Source organism: Gallinula chloropus, assembly GCF_964237585.1.
Source record: "Gallinula chloropus genome assembly, chromosome: 1".
NCBI lineage: Eukaryota > Metazoa > Chordata > Aves > Gruiformes > Rallidae > Gallinula > Gallinula chloropus.
In genome coordinates, this window is record NC_140085.1 from 78,307,083 (window position 1) to 78,320,416 (window position 13,334).

Sequence of the window (13,334 nt, forward strand, 5' to 3'; positions counted from 1 at the left end):
CCATGGATTCCACTTTTATAGTACAAACTTGTCTGGCCAATGTACATTAATTCACTGACATAAAAATAATGGGATACTAATTTTATATATCTTTTCAAAACTTTCAATAAATTCTCTAAAAAATTTGTAAGTCAGTGGGATTTTATATTAGTTCTTGAGACCAGACTATGTTCATCATCAATCAAATTCAAAGATTGACAGGGTACAGTATTATGAAGAGAAGTCCTGTAGACATGTAAGATCCCCACTACACAAATACAGCACTTATGGGACAGTATGTGATTTAAAATCAAGATTTAAATCATTCTCTGTGAGGACCTTTCAGAGAGATTGAATTGATAGCTATTACCATAACCTTGACAGCTGTTCTGAAAAGGAACGATTTGTGTCATAGCTGAAATTTATTAAACTCTCTTTTTTATTTCATTGGCTGCTGAAACTTCTTCCATCTCTGAAATGCTTTAGGTCTCCAAAGTTGAATGTAGATATACCAATTGTTAAACCAAAGTGAAACACCACATATACCAATTACTAGCAGTTTTATGATCCAGTTCTGGCAATTACTGTGGGTTTATACCTTGGTAAATTGCTACAGAAAATATTGCCCTTTTGTTAAAAAACAGAAAAGTGAGGAGGTATATAATCATAGAAGCATAGATGATCCTGAGTTGGAAGGGACCCACATAAGCCGGTATATAAGTTCCCATTTCCTAATATAATGCAGTAGATTTATTGTCACTTGTTTTAATTAGTATATTAGACATAAGACATAAGTTTTGGTCTCTCTCATGCCAATGAGGCCATTGTAATTGATCTGCTGTTTGTTAAACCGATGCATAATCTGTCCTTTCACCCTTACAACTCAATCTGAAGTCAGCAACAGCTGTTGTTGTTTAAACATCAATATATGAAAACTTGATGAGAAAATTTTGGTGGATATAGACTATATTTTCTTATTTTTGACCATTTTTCATATATGAAGACAAGCCTATGTGAATTATGATAAATAACGAATCTATTGACCAGAACTGTCAGGTGAATGAGATTGGTTTTGGAGGCAGAATTTGTGGTTACTTTGGTTGTGAGAGCATGCAGCTTTGTAAAATAAGTCTTTAAAAACACACTAAACTATATTTACAAGGGAATACCATATTTTAATGCACATATTCAGGTAACTGTTGCCAAGGACTTTCTAACACGTTTGAGGCAAACTATTCAGCAAGCCACCTTTTTTTGCCAGTCACCTTCAAAAAAGAATAATATTACCTAATTTTAGGCACCGTTTTCACTGGCACTTTACTGTTCTATCAAATACTTATGCCCAGAATAATTCTGTACAGAATGGCACAGCAGAACTGTTCAGGATACATATAATATATCTGCCCACACATCCATGCCTGCAAATTAGCTTGCCAGCACTCTTCGATCCCAAATCAGTCCCAGTTATACCTATTACAAAATCCGTAACATTTGTTTCACAGTTCCTGATATAGTGCTGTCTTGTAGCTGTCTATCCAAAGACAATTTTCAATAGATATATGTAGTATTTTCATCAGTGAAGTATTACTAGCAGCTTTGCAGACAGTAGCCATGAGGTGACATACATAATGTTCTGCATCCTATCTTACCCGTCAGGTTACATTAATTTTCTTTGTATCTAAGAAAGTTATCGCTGTAAATTTAGTTCCAGCAAAATCTTCATTCTTAAAATATCTCTGTTAAAAAAATATAAAATATTTCTGTATAAAGTCATGGAGGTAAGAAGGAAAAATAGAATAGCTTTTCATTCCTCAATGTTATATTGAATTTGCCTATGAGAGCGCAATCAGATACATCTTAATCTAAGTTAAAGATTTAAAACTATGAAAAAATCACTTGAAGTCGGAAATATTAAAATATGTGCTACCCTTAAAACCATGTTAAACAGCTATTCTACTTTGTGGATAAAAACATTACTGACAAGATACAATTTTTGAGATAGTTTTAAGAGCAAAAGCTTATAAACTTTGGGCGAGTTTTCTGATTGATCAAACCATAGCACATGGTTTCTATTAAGGATGACAGAATTTATTCAAAGAGACCAATTCCATAAAGTAAGTTGGTTCATGTGGAGATGGAGGTAGTAGAATTGTGGTGTGGTTTTGCATGCAGGGGTGGTTTATGCAAGAAGCAGCTAGAAGCTTTCCCTAGGCCTAACAGAGTAAACACTGGCCGGCTCAAGGCTGGATCCACCAATGATCAAGGCTGAGCCCATCAGCGCCAGTCACAGCGCCTCTGGGAATCACATTTAAGAGGGGAAAAAACCACAAGCAGCCACGTTTTGCCAGCAGAGAAGGGAGTGAGAAGATGTAGGAAACTCTACAGACACCAAGACACCAAGAAATGGAGGGAAGAGGAGCTCCAGGCACCAGAGAGAGATTCTTCTGCAGCTCATGGAGAAGACAACGCTGGAGCATGTTGTCCACCTGCAGCCCACGGAAAATGATGGGAAGCAGAGATCCCACCTGCAGCCTGTGGAGAGACTCCACACTGGAGTGGGTGGAGATACATGAAGGACACTAGGAAGCCCATGTTGAAGCAAGCTCTTAGCAGGACCTGCAGCCCATGGAGATAGAGATCCATGCTGGAGCAGGTTTGCTGGGGCGGGGGCAGAATTGTGACTCTGTGGGGTAACGGGCTGGAGCAGCCTGACCCTGAGAGACCGCACCCCATAGAAGTGACCCATACTGTGGCAGTTGGTGAAGAGTTTATGCCCCATGGGAAAGGACTCATGTTAGAGAAGTCTGTCTCCCATGATTGGGACCCCACGCTGGAACAGGGGAAGAGTGTGAGGGACTCCCTTCCTCCCCTCTCCCCCCAAGAAGGAAAACAATTCATGAGGAACTGACCAAAACTCCCATTCCCCATCTCCCTTTGTGACACCTCGACTGGGAAGGAAGGGAGTGAAATCATGAAGAAAGTTGAGTTTGTGAAGAAGGGAGGAGGGGGGAGAGGTGTTTTAAGATTTTGTTGTATTTCTCATTATCCGAGTCTGGTTTCAGTGTGTGTGTGTGTGTGTGTAATAAATTAGATGAGTTTTTTTATTCCATGTTGAATCTTTTTTGCACATGATGCTAATTGCTGAATGATCTCTCCCTGTCCTTATCTCTCCCTGTCCTTATCTCGACTCCTAAGCCTCTCAATATATATTTTCTCCTCTGTCCAGCTGAAAAAGGGAGTGATAGAGCAGCTTTGGTGGGCATCTGGCCGCCAGCCAGGGTCAAGCTACCACAAATTGGTGAAGAACTACTGGGATGTGGGACACTTTAGCAGGAACCTATGGGTTACATCAAAGTAGGTATTGAATGTTGAACTCCACTACTTTGGGTGGGGTTTTTTGATTGTATTTTTTTTCCAAATGAAAATGATGCCTGAGGATATTTTGGGTTGTATGTGTTAATCTTCTTGCCTGGGGACATCAGCAATCAGTGTGCAGTCCTGTACTGTCTATTTTAGAAGTCCTATTCACCTCTGTCTGGTGATACAAAGGAACACACAGATCACTCCTGATGTGGAACTGATTAACATAATTAATTATACATTTGGGGATAATGCCCTATTAATTAAGGGTGCATAAGAGAGAGTACAGTAAAGCAATTGCATCTAGTACAGTGCAATGTGCTATTGGGTGAAGGTTGATGATATGAGGCAATCAAGGCACACAAACATCCAACCATATTTCCTAGTAAAACTGATTTTCATATTAAATAAATATGAGACTACATAAAGAAATTAGACAAGACAATAAATTTACTAGGATACTCTCTGAGTCAGAAAGACAGAGGGAAGAAAACTAGAATACTTCTAAAATGTGATTTACATCTGAAAATAAATGGAGATAACTTCTCTGAAGCAGAAATGATCCTTCTTATCATATGAATTATGATCATCTAGAGAGGGACATGGGGGAAACAGTACATTTCTCAACAAGTGAGTCCTTGATGACTAATCACAACAAACAAGACTTCAAACAGGTAGATATATCACAGCACTCCAACACATCTGGGGATCTCGCAACAGACTGGAGGAAAAGAAAGTTTTTCAAGAAAACCAAATGTGAGCGAACAATTGCTGGGTCATAAAAGTATTTTGAACTCAAAATGGATAAGTCATATAACTAATTTTGGTTTTGAATTAGCTTTATTTTTGGTGTCCTCTGTATTTAGATCTCAAAGTGAAATTGCATTTTGAACTAATGTTTGTGAGAAAATATCTGCAAATGAAGCCTACTGTGATTCATAACACAGAGATGTTGTAAAAGGAGCTGGGTAGACAAAGCTGACTAAGACTAAGACTCTGCTTCAACCTTCTATTTAGTGTTTAGAACCTACCTTATGAATAGTGGAGACTCATTCACCACTTTGATATCAGATATAACACTCTGGATAAAAATCCCAAGGAAGTGACAAACTGAAAAGTTGATGAAAGGCATTTGTAAATTTTAGATGGCCTTTGGCAACCTAAAGGACAGGAAGGACAGGAAATCAATTATTCTTGTTATTATTTGATAATAAACGAGCATACAACATTTTGATGGCTGTAGTTCAAAAGGTTTGGTGACTGGCTGAAATTCAGTAACAAAGGATTGACTTCTTGGCTATCATCTGCTGGAATGATTAAATTACTTCTGAAGGTTAATCCAGAATGAGAAAAGGTACCAACTTCTCAAACTGTAGCTTAAAACCATGATTTAATTAATCAAATCTCCCCAAAGATGAAAACTTCTGTCTCCCAGATAATTACAGACAAAAAATTGAGATCACATTCTGAAGATTTCTAAAGGTTCCCCAGCTCCCATCTTCCCACCCCCTGCCTCATATTTACTGGCTCATAAGCCCCAAGTAGGTCAAACTGCAATATCTTGGCACCAAGGGAGTATAAGAATTCTGTCCACAGGTCAACTTCTTACAAACACTTGCTTGATATTTTAAGGGAAGGTGGCTTTTGGCTTGCACAAAAAAAAAAATGACCATCAGATATCTTTAATCACAAAAGAGCAGATGAAATAAAGTGCACATATTTTCGGTCTGAGAAGTTAACCTACAATTAGAGTAATTGCCTTTAATGTATTGTTACCTTAAAACTTTTAAGCCTTGACTTTTCCCCAAACATAAGTGGAACTTTTCATCTGTTGTGATTTTGCTCCCTTCTTCCCCCCCGATTGAGGTATGAGGAGGGGCAGGGACTGGGGAAAAATGGGGGTTTCAGTCATTTCCTCACAAGTTGGTTTCCCTCTTGGCTGGGGGGGCATTCCACACACACCCTTCCCCTGCTGCATCACAGGATCCCATCTACCGGATACAGTCCTTCATGAACTTCTCCAACATGAGTCCTCTCCCATAGACCTTCAGCTCTTCACCAGCTGCCCCGGTGTGGGTCACTGCTATGGCGGGCAGTCATAAATCACAATGTCCCTGTCTCTCAGTCCCAGTCCTCCATGGGGTCACCAGCCTGCCCCCAGCAAACCTGCTCTAGCACGGATCTCTCCCTTGCTCATCTCTGTGTCTCTGTCTCTCTCCATGGGCTGCAGGTGCTGGCAGGGGCTTGCTCCAATGCTGGTCACAGCATCTCCTGTATGTCTCTACCTGCTCCAGTGTGGGGCCTCTCCACGGGCTGCAAGCGGGGTCTCGGCCTTTTCCATGGGCTGCAGGGGGACACCTGCTCCACCATGGGTTTCTCCACAGGCAAAAAGATGCAGGGGCATCTTTCTCTCAGGCACCCAGGGCACCTCCTCCTCCCTTCACCGGCCTTGGTGTCTGCACAGCTCCTTACATCTTCTCACTCCCTTCTCTGTTGGCAAAAAGCCTCTGCTTGCCTTTTTCTTTCTCCTATACGTGATTCCCAGAGGTGCTGGGACTATTGCCCATTGGCTCAGCCTTGGTCTGCAACAACTCCGGCCCTGAATCAGCTAATGTTTACTTTCTGGGGCCTGCAGAGAGCCTCCAGCCACTTCTTGCAGGAGCCATCCCTGCACCTCTCCTTTCTCAACCAGAACCCCACCATGCAAAACTGCGACAGACCTGGCAAAATGGGAGAGGAACACCAAGGTTAACAGGTCTAGCTTACTGATAGTTTAGAGTGAGTTTCACAGCAGTGATAGTTTTTGCCCAGAGAGTTCTGTGATGTACAAAGAATGCAATTTAATCTCTATTTCCTTTTCTTCCTACCCCTAAATTTATACTATATATATGTGTGTGTGTGTGTGTATGTGCATGTGTATATACATATATTTGTAAGTAATAACAAGGAATGCTGTGGTCATTCCTTTTACTTGGCTCACCTGCTTAAGAGAGGAGAAGAAGTAAGTTATTTCTCCTCTACTTTGGTACATGACCTAACAATCCATGAAGCCTATACGCATTTTTAATACCACGTAGCTAAAATGTTTCAGCCTTAACATACTTTTGATTTTAATCTCTAGATAAAATATTGATTTTCCTGGTTTAGCCAAAACAGCAGTCAGTACAGCAGAAGATTCATCTTTGTGTTTAGGCCACAGTACTCCTGTGTGCTCCAACACAGACCCCAGTGGGGATCTGCAACAAATTTTAGGGGCTTGTGTGATCAGATATCACTGCAAGTGTGAGGCTTTACACTGCAGAGTTTGCCTTCAGGGAATCTAAATTTTCAGAGTACCTCATTAGAATTTCTACATCTTTTGTAATAAATCTTTTTGAAGAAAGAGCAGGATGTGCGGAAAACGCGAGGTCCTTCGGCTTAAATGAGAACAGAATCGATTTCCTGAAACATAGTCCATCTTCTTGAGACCGGGAACAAGCAACCAGTAACTGAAAAACTGAGATTGTATGTCACTGAAAGTCTAATGGTTTAACTGCTTTTCTTTTGCATCCAAAATGTTTCAATTAATTGATGATAGAGATGAGAATTTGTAGTGGTTGTTCAAGTACTTCTGCAATGAGAAGATGAACGGTTACATACAGTGAATTTGGGCTTATCGTCTGCTGATGAAATAAGGGCCACTAAACTGTGCCATTCTGCTTTGCATTCTGTGCAGCAATAGCACCCTGTTCAATCTATTTTAAAAATAGCACACCTAAAAAAATTTTAAAAAAAAGAAAAAAGTTCTTTCTTCTTTTATCTTTATACATTTCATGAAAAAGGAGAAAATTTGAATTTTATCCCAGATTTATTCAAAGGAATGAAACAAGGTAATGAATGAAACAGAACTCTTACGCAAAACAAACTAACCAATGCACCAGCCAACCATGCTGAAAATAAGTAATGTATGATTGTGCAGCTAAAGAATGTATCAGAAAGTATGAATACTTAGAGGTAAACAAGTTAGTATTTTGCTTGCAATATACTGTTTTCTAAATAGAAAATTGAAATATAACTTTCAAAGAGCAAACTGATCAAAACAGTAATTCTGAAATCTGAAACATCATTAATATCTTTCATGCACAAGAGTAGAATGTTTAGCTACACAGTGCAAATGTCTGTCACTTCAGTAAACAAAGCAAAGGTCGTAGCAAATTGACATATGGAGAGTTATCCATAAGCTAGGAGGTTATAGTTTGGCATTGAATTTCAGAGCTATATGCAAACTGTAGAATAAACTCAGAGCTCAGAGACATACAAAAAACCCAGAATAATATTTAGGAGCTATGGGCAAGTCTGTTGTCTACAGAATGAATTTACCTCCCCTTCTTATCCAAGTCCCATTTTTTTAACTTCTTGTCACTAGTCATCCCTCTCTTATCCTTCACATGCTTTTTACCCTCTGCATTGTAGTACAGTTAATTCCTGTTTCTCTAGGATGTGTGGCTTGATATCATAGGGGTAGCAGAAACAAAGGAGAGATTATCTGCCTGCTCTCAGTGGTGTGTAGATGTAATTTCAAGGGAGATTCCTCATAAACCTGGAAGCAATCCACTCAGCAATCTGCTCAGCAATGACAGGCTGCCTGAAGACCTTCTTCCCCTCTGCTCAGCACCCATGAGACCGTACCATCACTGCTGCTGTCTCCAGTTAAAGGGCTCCCCAGTACAAGACAGATGCTAATATACAGAAATAAGTCCAGCAAAGGGGCACCAGGTTGGTGAGAGGTACAGGATGTATGAGGAGAGACTGAGCAGGCGTTCTAAAGAGAGAAGGCAAAGGGGAGATATAATTGCCATCTTATAGTACCTAACGGCAGGATGTAGTGAAAACCAGGTCCTAGAGTCACATTGTGGAAGGACAGGAGAAAATGGGCACAAATTGGAATGTGAGTTCTGACTTAATATAAGAAAAAATGTTTTCATCATGAGTTTGGTCCAGCACTGGACCAGAGAAGCTGTGACCCTACTGTGTTTTTCAGCATGTACTGTTTTAGAAGAAACCCTCAGCTAAAATGCTCTCACCACAGCAGGCTACTTTCGGCCACTGTCTCTCCTGAGAGTCAGATGTTTCCTCCTCTGTCATGTGACAGCACATGTCCAGCCCACGAGATGTGGAATGTGCCTTATGGAACAATGTGTGTCTTGGGGAGCAGCCTGCTGTAACCACAGGCGTTCGTTTCCCCACAGCCTGATGCTCAGGAGCACGTGCACAGGGATGAGGAAAGGCAGCAATGGTCTGTCAGAACAGTACTTGCAGAAGTACCCTATGCCTACGCCTAATCCTTCTCAGGAGCGATGTGAGCATGGCCAGGGACTGTATACTCATTTATCTCACTGTGCATTTGATGAAACGGATCCCACTGAGGATAGAAGCTCAGTTTGCAGTTCTTCTCTGTTAGATGTCAGCGCTCTACTATTAACTCCATCTCATCTCTCTGGGCAGACTGCATTCTGTCTCCAGTGGCTTACGGCTTCTCTTACCTAGCACTGCATCATGACTTCTACAATTGTCTTCCCTTCACAGTTGGAAACTGTTTTTTTCTGTTTGTCCTTGACCAAGAAACCAAACTGCATTTTGCTTAGTAATTTTTGAGAGGCCCATGAATGTAAATGCAAGTGTTTGTATATCCTTAGATTTATTCATTAGGGTGTGGCTTCCCACAAGATGGGTGCATGGTGCGAGATGCGTGGCACTGGTACAAGTGCAATTCCTTCTCGGGAATTTATGAGAATGTGTAATACTATCATAAGCAGGATAAACATGTCTGTATTAAATATTTATGTTCCTCCTCCTGTCTAGGTTTCTAAATGGGCATTGTCATAGCTACAAAAATCCTATATACACAGGCCTTTACTCAGTCTGGAAGATTTTTTGGAAGAGACACTGCCTCTTTGTGATATTTCACATTATTTGAATGAATTAAGGTGTTTGAATATTATTTTAATATACATAACAATTAAAAATTAGATATTATTTCTAAAGCTGACCTTATTTGTATGTGATGTGTTTTTTATAAACTAATTCAGTTAAATATTTCTTTCAATGTGTAGTAGACTCTTCATGAGGCACAGGAAGTGTACATATAGTAACTTTGGTTTTACAGGTACTTAGAGTAATCTGTGATCAAAAATTATGTAAGTCCAATATTTTAAGTGATCAGACAGTATATTCATAGGGTTTTATTCTGAAAAACATAGTATTTGTTGTTGTGGGATTTTTTTAAAGTATGCAGACAGTAACAAATGCTGCTTAAAAAGCTCCAATTTTCTGTAATTATATTGGATACAGTAGTTAAATCAGTATTTCTAACTGCGTATTTGTAAATCTATTTGGCAAGCAGGGGAAAAGTTTAGCTGTCAACCAATTATTATCGGATCATTAAATTTTCTTGCAAAGGAAAAGTTTGATTATGCTGAAACATGTAGAGTGCTCTAGATGTACCCAGCGTACTCAGCTTCCTTTTGCTTGGAGGTATTTATTTTCCAATAATTCCTCAAATATGCCTTGCACTGCAACCTTGTTTCTTGTGAGGATTATTTGAAATCTGCATAGGATGAACCTTCAATGATAGAACATTAAGCACTGAATAAGTGACTACTGCTTGCATCCTGTATGCGAATTAAAGCTTTGTCCTTCTATGATTTTTACTTCACCTACTTTCCTTGGTTCTGTTTAATCTGAAAATGTGTGCATATCTATATATGCACAGGCTTTATGTTTTTTATATATGTATATGCACATACACACTCTTTATGTTTTTTTTTATATAAATGCATGCTTTTTTTTCCTGCCCTAAAATATGTTTTCTAATGGCAGGTCTATCCTGTCCTATATAGGGCATTTCATGCCCCATTTGCAGTGACCCCTGAGGTAGCACCGTCAATGTCAGTATAGTTACACTGTGCAGCACAGCCAGAGATTCTATTTGAGGTACAATGGGAATTCTGAAATCAATACAGCCACAAGTAGCTCCATCTTGCATGTGTCTCATTAGCCTCACCTTAACTCTTCTGAAAGAGCAGTAATGAACCTGTTTCAAGAACTAGGGCGGTCGGTGTTTTCACATCCCAGTAGCGAGATCTGTTGTGCAAAGATTTTAGATGTATTTAATACCAAATGCATGGGAGAATCTTATTTGGTAGAAGCTGCTAAAATCCAAAATCCAGAGAGAAATCAATATTTGCCACACAGGGAGTAAAATTCTGAGCCCAGTTTTTCATCTGCTATAAAATAGAGTAGCTAAAGTGTGATGAAAATACCCCAAATTTACTGAAGTGTAAAATGGCACATTTAATGGAGCAAAGGACATGTTTTTCTAACATCTAATGCAGCATGGTTGTGTTTTAGTGCACTATATTTAGTTAACATGTCTTTTGATATTATTAATTCACTGGTCATATAGGGATTTTTTTAATACTGTAGCTATCTTCAGTCATTCACTCTAAGTAACAGCTACATGCTGGATGGGGGAATATTGTTCCTTCTAGTTATTTAAAACACGCAGGAAACAGGTTTCATTGAATTATTTTTGTGCATCGTTCTTATTTAAGCACAAGACCATCTAGAGGACACCATATTTTCTCTAAGCATTCTGAAATGTTCTGGTCCTTTACAGTTCTTCTCTTTCAGGATTCACTTATTTTGACAGTCAAACTTATTTTTCACAGTATATCAGTACCTCATCTATTGTCTTTTTTTTCTCTGTCTTTTTCCAGAAACAGGTCAGGCACTACAGTACTCCAAGATCACACATTCTTTATTCCTACCCTTAGATTTTTTTTCCTATCTTCTTCCTTTATTTTTTGTGTGTGGGTGCTCACATTCACTGGGCTGCTTGCCAAACTCCCTTTCCTTTTTATGCACCAGTGGAAACAGGATCTTCATCCTTTCCCCTTAACACATTGAAGGAGAGCTTCTACTGTTGGGTCTGAAGCTTTGCTTTCAGTTTGCTTCAAAGAGAGGAAGTACTGGTTGACCAGAGCTCTGGCTAGTGGGTAAACTGCTAAATTAAGCATTCAGTAGAGGTCACATAGTGTGTACTTTGGGGGAGAAAGGAGTTAAGACCAACCTCTGAAGGGAAAAGTAGAATCTCCTCTTTCATGCCAGCTTCCCTGACATCAAATAGAAAGAGTCCAGCAGAAGTCTCATGCATGAAGTCTCCTTTTGACCAGTCTGAGCAAACATCCAGTATTTCGCTTGCACACCTGAGAAACAGTCTGTGTTGTACTTAGTACTCATGTCACACTAACCTGGAAGCTGACTTTTGGCCTACACAGTCCAAAGTCATCAGACTAAAACAGCTGTTACTTGAATTTTCTTCAGAGATCTAAAGGCAAAAAGAAAACAGGACTGGTGCAGTTGAGCTCTCCTCTGAAACCATAATTTGGCAGCCAGGATTGCACAGCTGAAAAAAGTGGGGGAAAATAATAAAAGCTAACAAATGCTGAGCAATAGATTTTGGCTTTTGCATTGTTTCCCTGCCTCTGGAGGAGGCAAGTAATGTATTTGAGAAAACATTTCTGCCACTGTGGATATGAGACTGCAGATCTGCATGGAATACTTGAAAATGCATAAATTCCTCGTTAATTACATCTTAAACATTTTATATAATTTCAGATTTCACTTCATCATAGTAATGAGCTACAAACAGCTGTCCTTTGACCCAAAGCTTACAGCCCCTGGCAATTTCCTTTCTATTTAGCACATCATGGTGTCTTTAGATGATATTTTTACAGTATGACAGAGTTTATAATTTGGTCTTTTAGAAGAAAACATAATAGAGGATATTTTTCCAGGGAGTAAAATTACCAGGATTATACTGCCTATGAAGGAATTTAATGAAACAGGAACAGAAGCATCAAAGTGATTTTTGAACACAGGATTTTATGATAGTTTTTTTTTGAGTTCTTTTTGTTTCCACTCCAACTTTTTTTGGCTTAAAAATATTTTACCAATATAAAAAGATAGACAGACATTGGAATTACCTATTTAGTCACAGGGGAAAACTTGAAAATGTTTTGTCCTCTTCTAGTATGCTCCTTTGTGTTCGTAGGATCAAAGAAATTATTTTAATAGTTATAAATCTCTTTTGTAAATTATTAAAATCAATCTTCTTTAAAAAAATAGTACTGGAAATAACCTTGAAGTCTAAAATAAAGATGCTAACATGAGGCAAAAATCAAAGTTTTTATTTTCCTTCATTTTGCACATAATTTCTTCCCTCCTTCCTGTTATCTGAAGACACCTAAGTAATCCCACTGTTGCAGAATCTCAGCAACTCACATTCTTTGATGTGTTTACTTTCCCAGTTGTGTTGGGTCTGGCTGAGATGGAGTTAATTTTCCCCACAGCAGCCACCACAGTGCTGTGTATTGGCAGCTAGCAGGGTATTGATAACACACCAGTGATTTGGCTATTACTCAGCAGTGCTGGCACACATCAGGGCAATCTCCCCAACATTTCTCCTCCCCCTCAGCAGAAGGCTAGGGGTGGGCAAGAGCCTACGAAGGGACACAGCCCCGATAGCTGACCCAAACTGGCCAACAGGAGATTCCATACCACATGACATCTGCTCAGCAATAAGAAGCTGAGAGATAAGGGGAGGAAGTCGGGTGAAATTTCTTTTTTACAGTATTTGTCTCCCAGAGACATGCTGAAGGTCTGCTTCACAGGAAGTGGCCAAACATCTCCTGCTGATGGGAAGTGGAGAATAATGTTTTGCTTTTGTTTTGCTTTGATGTGTGGCCTCTTGGTTTGCTCCATTGTGGTACAGGTGTAGTGGAGTGTCCTTCCTCTGAGTGCCAGTCCATAACGTAGCCGTAAGGGCACTCCACTGTAAGAATGAGACACAGGGTTGAACCTCCTCAAACTAAACAGACATTGAATACTCTTACAGGGAGTAAGCTTGCTATAGGTCACATGGGCTGCATGGGTGCTTCACTTGACTGTCGTGT